Source organism: Dama dama, chromosome 1 (assembly GCF_033118175.1).
Source record: "Dama dama isolate Ldn47 chromosome 1, ASM3311817v1, whole genome shotgun sequence".
Taxonomy (NCBI): Eukaryota; Metazoa; Chordata; class Mammalia; order Artiodactyla; family Cervidae; genus Dama; species Dama dama.
The window spans coordinates 27,013,540-27,022,376 of NC_083681.1; positions in this window are offsets into that span (position 1 = coordinate 27,013,540).

The window sequence follows — 8,837 nt, forward strand, 5'->3', positions numbered from 1 at the left end:
TATTGAATCCTAAAGGCAAGTAGGTTGCAGTCAGAGACTAATAGGGGAAACACCGAGATCTAATTGGGAGGTAATAGGATCACAGACACAAAGATCAGAGAATAACACAGACCAGAAAGCAACAGAACAGAGAGAGGAAGTAAAGATGGCTAAGTCCAGTAATCGGGTGAGCAGCATCAGACTAACAAGGGATCCAGTTAAATGCCTGCTGTCTCCAGCTGCAGACGTCCTGAAGCAGCTCCTGGGAACTTGCGTGACTGTTGAAAGCCCCTCTTACTCTTGCCCCAGAGGGTAGCCACTGCTGCTGGGTCTCTAGAGACAAGCAGCAGCCCCTAACTCCCTGGTTCTTCGGTGTAATGTAATACAAACAGCCCAGAACAAACTCCCGGGCTGCCAATGTCTGTGTGTTTTTAGGGCATCCTCCCATTTAGTAAAAATGAAGGTGTCAGAAGGTCGAGGTGAGGTGTCCCTGGTCAGAAGTCCTTGTTCTGTGGGGTCACATTGATCTTGAGCAAACTCAGCTTGCAATGTTTTGGAGCTGGTTTGTGTTCCCAGCCAGAGATTGAGGCTGGGACACGGTGATGAAAGCACCAGATCTTAGCCACTAGACCAGCAGCCAGTGACAAGGGCCCTGGACTTCGACTTTGCATAAAAGAATTCCCACAAAGATGGAAAGCAGTGGAACAAGCTTTTTTTTTTTTTTTTCAATTGGAAGATAATTGCTTTACAACATTGTGTTGGCTTCTGCCATACATCAACATGAATCAGCCACAAGTATACCTATGTACCGTCTTTTGTGAACTTCCCTCCCATTTCTTAGTCCATCCTACCCCTCTGGGTCATCAGAGAGCACTGGATTGAACTCCCTGTATCAAGTAGCAAATTCCTGACTGCTATCTATTGATTGCTATCTATTTTACATATGGTAATGTATGAGTTTCTATGCTATTCTCTCAATTCATCCCACCCTCTCCTTTCCCTACTGTGTACAGAAATTGTGGTATATATACACAATGGAATATTACTCAGCTATGAAAAAGAATGGATTTAAGTCAGTCCTAATGAGGTGAATGAAACTAGAGCCTATTATAAGAGTGAAGCAAGTCAGAAAAACACAAATATTGTATATTAACGCATGTGTACAGAATCAAGAAAGATGGCACTGATGAACCTATTTGCAGGGCCGCAAAGGAGACACTGGTGGCTCAGACGGTAAAGCGTCTGCCTACAATGCGGGAGACCTGGGTTCAACCCCTGGGTCAGGAAGATCCCCTGGAGAAGGAAATGGCAACCCACTCCAGTACTCTTGCCTGGAAAATTCCATGGAGTGAGGAGCCTGGTAGACTACAGTCCATGGGGTCGCAAGGAGTTGGACACGACTGAGCAATTTCACACACAGACTTAGAGGAAAAACTTGTTAACACAGTAAAGCTTTTATTAAGAGGGGAAAAATGTGCTGCACTCAGTATGCCAGCAAATTTGGAAAATTCAGCAGTGGCCACCGTACTGGAAAAGGTCATTTTTCATCCCTATCCCAAAGAAAGGCAATGCCAAAGAATGTTCAAACTACCACACAATTGTACTCATTTCACGTGCAAGCAAAGTAATGCTCAAAATTCTCCAAGCTAGGCTACAACAGTATGTGAACCAAGAACTCCTAGATGCTCAAGCTGGATTTAGAAAATGCAGAGATACAAGAGATCAAATTGCCAACGTCTGTTGGATCGTAGAAAAAGCAAGAGAATTCCAGAAAATCATCTACTTCTGCTTCATTAACTACATTAAAGCCTTTGACTATGTGGATCACAACAAACTGTGGAAAGTTCTTTAAGAGGTGGGAATACCAGACCACCTTACCTGCCTCCTAAGAAACATCATGCAGGTCAAGAAGCAACAGTTAGAACCGAATATGAAACAATGGTTCCAAATTGGGAAAGGAGTACGTCAAGGTTGTATATTTTCACCCTGCTTATTTAACTTCTGTGCAGAGTACATCATAGGAAATGCTGGGCTGGATGAAGCACAAGCTGGAATCAAGATTGCTGGGAGAAATATCGATAACCTCAGATATACAGATGACATCACCCCTATGGCAGAAAGCAAAGAGGAACTAAAGAACCTTTCGATGAAGGTGAAAGGGAGAGTGAAAAAGATGGCTTAACACTCAACATTCAAAAAACGAAGATCATGGCATCTGGTCCCATCACTTCATGACGAATAGATGGGAAAGCAGTGAAAACAGTGACAGACTTTATTTTCCTGGGCTCGAAAATCACTGCAGATGGTGACTGCAGCCATGAAATGAAAAGACGCTTGCTCCTTGGAAGAAAAGCTATGGTCAACCTAGACACCATATTAGAAAGCAGAGACATTACTTTGCCAAAAAAGTCCATATAGTCAAAGCTATGGTTTTTCCAGTAGTCATGTATGGATGTGAGGCTGAACACGGCAGAACTGATGCTTTTAAACTGTGGCGTTAGAGAAGACTCTTGAGAGTCCCTTGGACAGCAAGGAGATCAAACCAGTCAATACTAAAGGAGATCAGTCCTGAATATTCATTGGAAGGACTGATGCTGAAGGTGAAGCGCCTATACTTTCGCCACCTGATGTGAAGAACTGACTCCTTGGAAAAGACCCTGATTCTGGGAAAGATTGAAGGCAGGAGGAGAAGGGGACAACAGGGGAAGAGATGGCTGGATGGCATTAGTGACTCAATGGACATGAGTGTGAGCAAGCTCCGGGATATGGTGAAGGACAGGGACGCGCCTTGCATGCTGCTGTCCATGGGACACGGCTGAGCAACTAAACAACAACAACAAAAGGGAAAAGAAGTACAGTACACGTGTATAGACACACTCAGAGGGTAAGTCTCTTAGTTGTGCCCTCATCAGTTCAGTTTAGTCACTCAGTCGTGTCCGACTCTTTGCGGCCCCATGGACTGCAGCACCCCAAGCTTCCCTGTCCATCACCAACTCCCGGAGCTTACTCAAACTCATGTCCATTGAGTCGGTGATGCCATCCAATCAGCTCATCCCATGTGCTGTTACGGTAGCTTGAATTACTTTTTTGGGATATTTCTTCAGGTTTTCCTTTGGCCAATCATTTTGATTTGCCTGGTTCACAGTTTATGTTTGGTATATCTCAGGATCCTCCCATGTGTGCGTAAACACCTCTTAGCCAAACTGGATTCTACCAAATCCAGTAGATTCGTGGGTAGCCTGGCATTAGTTAGCATCATTCCCCTTTGACCTCCAAGGAGCTCTTCTGTGCCTGTGTGGTCGGGGAGTTCTCCTGACTTTGGGAATGAGAACTATGTAGTCTGGGCAGGATCCAGCCTCTTTCCTTAACTTGTCCTGCTATTCTTGTCTTGGAGTTTCAGTCCATAGTGAATGAATCTCCAATCGCTTTACGCTGGGAGGGGTCCGATCTGCCGGCTGCCTCATGTTGATTGTGCTCCTTGTCCAGACCCACACAGGTGAATGGATGCAGGAGTGCTAGCTCAGACATGGGGTCCCTTCATGAAGGTTCCCAAGGACACGGCCAGGGTGTTTGGTCCTCAGAGACACCCAGGCAGCTCTCCTGCTCTGACTCCTCCCTACCCAGAGGTCTGTGTTCTCTGGGGCTCAGGTCTCTGCTTCTCTGGAAGCTGTTGGCCTCCTCCTTCTTCTCCTTCCCACTCCTGAGCATCAGTCATCCTCCCTGGGGTCAGTGACTAGCCCTTCTCCTCCACCAGCCCTTTCTTTTCAAAACCCTGAACTTGGAAGCCACCAGGGTCATCCCCTGGAGGACAAATCCCTTTTAATCACTAGATTGTCCCCGAGTTTTAACAAACATAATAGCCCCTGGCAACTCCTCCTTTGTGCTACAAAACAGAGGTAAATGTTATTAACCAAGTGAAGAAATTCAGACCTCAAGGACACAAAAGCCTGGGGAGGGGCTGGAAGGAGAGGTGGGAGGAGGGAAGGAAATACCTTTCGTGCCTTTGTGTTGAGCCCACTGCAGAGAAAAACAAGACTCAGGTAATTTTGGAAATCAGTTATTCTGCTTTGTTAAAGTCTCAATAAATTGCCCTACTCTCTGCAAATTCCTTGGTAAGTGAGGTGGTCTTTGGCAGATTCCAGATTCCAGACTTACCCAGGAGGGGAGCAGGCTGGAGATGTAGAACTGGTTAGGTGTCCTGGAGGCCTGTCACTGGGGCTGGGAGGAGGTGGCTGAGCCTGAGACAGGAACTGGCCAGGCTCGGGCATCGAATCCCCCAGAGGGGCCAGATTCGCCCTGTGCCCAATGACCTTCCGCTTCCTGCTGTTACCCAGAAAATGACATTAAACCCAATTGCTCCGTGTGTTCAGGCATATAAATGGATAGCAGAAAGCGTTTGCCTGAGGTTGGGGGTGATAAAGGGAATGTATTTCTGAGCCAAACACAATAAGCAAAGTGCACAAACCTCAGGATTACTTATTAGCCAAGGGAAAAGGGAGTTGGGGGAGGGGGAGGGCAGAGAGAGCCGAGGCCCGGAGTCCTGCAGCCACGGAATCCAAGCAGAATGTGGGCTTTCTCTTCATTTCTGATAACAAGAGGGAAAAGTTACAACACTTTTTTTGTTTTTGTTTGTTTTTAATTTTATGGAAAAACAACCCTCTTGGGTCACTCATTCCCAGTCAACACTCACCACACCACCTGAGCTCTTAATTCAGTGCCAGGGTCAGGGAGAGACTTAGAAAATAATAGCAGCTGCTGTGTTTTGCTAGAAACCACATTGTTTTTTCTTTGTGTTTTCCTTATTTGCACCTCATTCATTTCCAGAAGTGGTAGCAGGCCCATGTTTTTTGGTTTCTGCGGCAATCTGTGTGTGTGTGTGTGTGTGTGTGTGTGTTTGTGTGTGTGTCTTACATCCCTGGCAATGGGCATTAGTAAGGAAGTCAATATTTTTTTCAAATGTGAAATTTACAGGAAGTACTTGGGGGAGGAGAAAGAAGTTGAGGCAGAGAGCTGGAATGCTCTGGAAGAGAGCCTTCTTGGAGAATGGCCAGCCAGTGGAGGGAGAAAGTCACCCTGGGGAACAGGGCTGCTCCTCTGGCTGGCCAGACAGCAGGCCCTAAACAGAAATGGCCCCTGAAGGTCCGATGCACAGGAAGGGCGGCTGAGGATGAGGCTGGCAGGTGGACCGGGCGGTCCTGAAGGGTTTCTTCTAGAGCAATGATGGGTGTAGGAATCCTAGGCCTACACCCCCAGGGGTGAAGTCAGATTAGCGCCACGCTGGGCCTTTCACCCACAGCCAGACGATGTAGACAGTCGAGATTCTGGACATCAGTCAGGGGATAGAGCTTTGCCTCCGGCAGGCCTTTGGAGTCTGACATAGAGCCCTCTGCAGTAGCTCAGAAACAGGAGTGGACATGCTGCAGGAAGGGGGATCCCTTCCGGGGCCCGAAACCGGGCTCTTGTCTAACACTGAAAAATGAATTGTCTGAGGAGACACAAGCTGACAAAATAAGAGATTTTATTGGGAAAGGTCACCCGGGTGGAGAGCAGGAGGGTAAGGGAACCCAGTAACAGCTCTGTCACATGGCTGGCCGTCTCGGGTTTTATGGTGATGGGATTAGTTTCTGGGTTGTCTTTAGCCAATCATTCTGACTCAGAGTCCTTGCTGGTGGTGCACGCCTTGTTCAGCCAAGATGGAAGCCAGAGAGAAGGATTTTGGGAGGTGGTCAGACAGGTGGTGTCTCCTTTCGACTTTTCCTGAACTCGTCAGGTTGGTGGAGGCTTATTAGTTCCCTGTTCCTTACCAGGACCTCCTGTCGTAAAATAACTCTTGCAAGTGGTTACTGTGGTGCCTGGCCAGGGTGGGCGGTTTCAATCAGCGTGCTTCCCCTAACAAGCACAGTCCTTAAGCAGGAGCCAGGAAACCAGCAGAGCTGGGTAAGGTGGTGGAACCTTGGCCAAGTGGGGAAGGGGTCAGGGTCATTCTCCAGCCCCAGACTCAGGCAGGAAATAGGCATTGCCCAGGCCAGCACGGGTAGGGTCTGCGGGAGCTCGGGGAGGACGTAGGGGACCTAAGCCCCTGAGACACTGGGTTGAGGATGGTAAAATCCAGGCCATCCCTCTGGTTGCGGGTGGAGTTCTCACGTGCCCCTGGGTGAAGTCAGCTTCTACACAGAAGAGTAGAGTAGGAGAGTCTGGGCCTACAGAATAAAGGTCCTCAAAGCATATGACTGAATGGAATGGAGACCCTGCCAGGGCTGAGAGACCCAGCAGAAGGTGAGGACTGAGGAAAATCGGCCTTGGTGGTTCTCTGGATGAGGCAGTGGCAGGAGCCCCACCTGCCTCTGCAGGTGCAGAAGGATGTGGAGAAAAGCAGCAGCCATCCAGGCTTGACCACTGGTTGTGGGTCCTCAGCAAGTGGACCTCAGTGTTCCTCAGTTTCCTAATCTCAGGGAAATCATGTTTCACAGATAGGAATCTCATCTGCAGTTTAGGATTATAAGACATACTCTAAATATTTCTTTAAATCAACTTGAATCCAAATCTGAGTGCTCATTCTTCTGAGCAAGTTGGAAATTTAGTCTTAGTCATCAGTGAGACTCCCCATCCAAGGATGATGCAGAAACCCTGGGGTGTCATGCAGGGCCAAGGCACTGAGACATTGTTTCATTTATTCAACAGACACTTTCTGACTCTTACTTGAACCATGTACTGTTTCAGGCACAAGATCTATGAGCAAAAGAGAATTCCTGCTCTCAAGGAATTATTTTTCTATAGAGGATGGTAGATGAGGGAGGTGTTTATGTGTTTGTGTATGTGTGTGTTTGTGTATGTGTTGGTGGAGTGGGGAGGGTGTACATATAAACAATAGATGTATAAACAAATGAATCAACCAATAAATATGATGATTTCAGGAAGAGGGAAATATAGTGGTTTAGTGGAGCCCATTAATGACAGAGCTGTTCCCAGACCAAGTTCTGAACCACTGGAGAGACAGACACATGAGTCAGAGGAGACACAAACAGCAGCTTTATGGCTCATCAAAGCTAGGCTGGAGGACGAGTCTCCAGAGTGCAGTAGCAATGGGTTGACGTCATGGTGCTGACCCTGGAATCAGAGAGGCTGGTAATCCAGTCCCAGGCAGAGATGGTCAGTCACAAGCCTTCCTCCAAGGGGCAGAACCTTTACCATGAAGCCTACTTCTTGGTCCAGGGCAGAGCAGTGCTCATGCCCTCTGTGTGCAGCAGATCCTAGAAAGAGAGGGCCATATCAGGTGGTCCCAGCACCTTCTCCAAGCTCACCAATCAGGTAAGACACTTGCCCTGTAGAGAAGTGAATAAAAGCTAGGGAGAGAGATGAGTAGTGTTACTCTGTCTAATGCAAGGACCCCCCTACATGAAAGAAAACATCAGTGGTGTACTCTCCTGAATCTGTGAAGAAATAATATAAAATAAGAGGCTAGAAAATAACAGGTGGGCATGGGAATATTGGGCTTATTTTAGCTAGAGTGGTTAGGAAAGGCTCCTGAGAAGGTGACTTTTGATCAGAAACCCAAATAATGGGCAAGAGCCACTCCTTGAATATTCGGGGAAAAACTCTCAAAGACAGGAATCAACCAGGGTGAAGGCTCTACATAGTGAGTAAGCCTGGTGTCTTCAAGGAATAGAAAGAAAGCCGATGTTGCTGGGGTGAGCGGCAAAGCAGGGAGTGATGGAAGACGTAATCAGAAAGATAAGTGGGGTCTGGGTCACGGGGACCCTTTGTGGGTCCAGGCGAAGAGACTAGGTGTCATGCTAATGGAAAACAGAATCTCTGGAATGCTGTAAGTGTGGAAGGATGTAAGAGCAAGGGAATGGGCCAACCTGGGGGAGAGGACCCCACTTGATGCTTCATTTGATGTTCTTCCTGCTACTCAGTGCAGACTCTGCCCAGAAAGGGAGGGGCTTACAACCCCGTGGAAAGGCAATGCCTGTGACAGTGCTTTGGAAGGTAGCAAGCTCTGTTTACAAATATGGGTATCAGCTGTCGCCTTGTAGTCCTTGTCCAGCTGCTGCAGACTCTGGCCAGACCTTGTGGCCAAGTGAGGTCGGGGCTGAGAAGCTCGGGAGGTTGAAAAAAGAAGAGATAGGAGATTGAAGAATTGGAAGGTGCCCCCTGAGATGGTAGAACTTAACTACCCCATCTTCAGATGAGCCTGGTCCAGACAGGTGAGGCGGTAGGTCAGGGAGTGCAAAAGTGGGGATATCCCCCAGGATTCAGGTTCCCAGTCTAGAGTTCTTCCATTGTGCTGTTAAGGCAATGATCTCATTTCCTAACACAGAGTTCATCTTCTGCAAGACAAATGATGAGTGAAGCTCAAGCATTCCTGGAGCATCTATTATAGTCAAAGAATTTCTACTTGCTTGACATTCACTTCATTTCCTTTTTCTCTTCCGTTTCTCCTTTTCTTTGTTTTCTAAGTATTTCTTTTGAACCAACTTGGTGCTGAGCTTACTTTGGGATCTGGAGTCTCCCCAGTAGTTGGTTCCCCGTCTATCCCCCAGGTCAGTTGTGACCACCTCACTGTGTTGCTGCGTGGTTGTGAGAATTAAATGAAGTTTAACATGTGCAGAACACTTTGCAACCTGTAAGGCTTGACTAAGCTGTAAGGAGACATGTTTTTATCATTAGTTGATTTGATGGTGGTGGTCAGTCGCTCAGTCATGTCTGACTCTTTGTGACCCCATGGACTGCAGTATGCCAGGCTCCTCTGTCCTTCACCATCTCCCAGAGTTTGCTCAAACTCATGTCCATTGAGTCAGTGATGCCATGCAACCATCTCATCCTCTGTCATCCCCTTCTCCTGCCTTTAGTCTTTC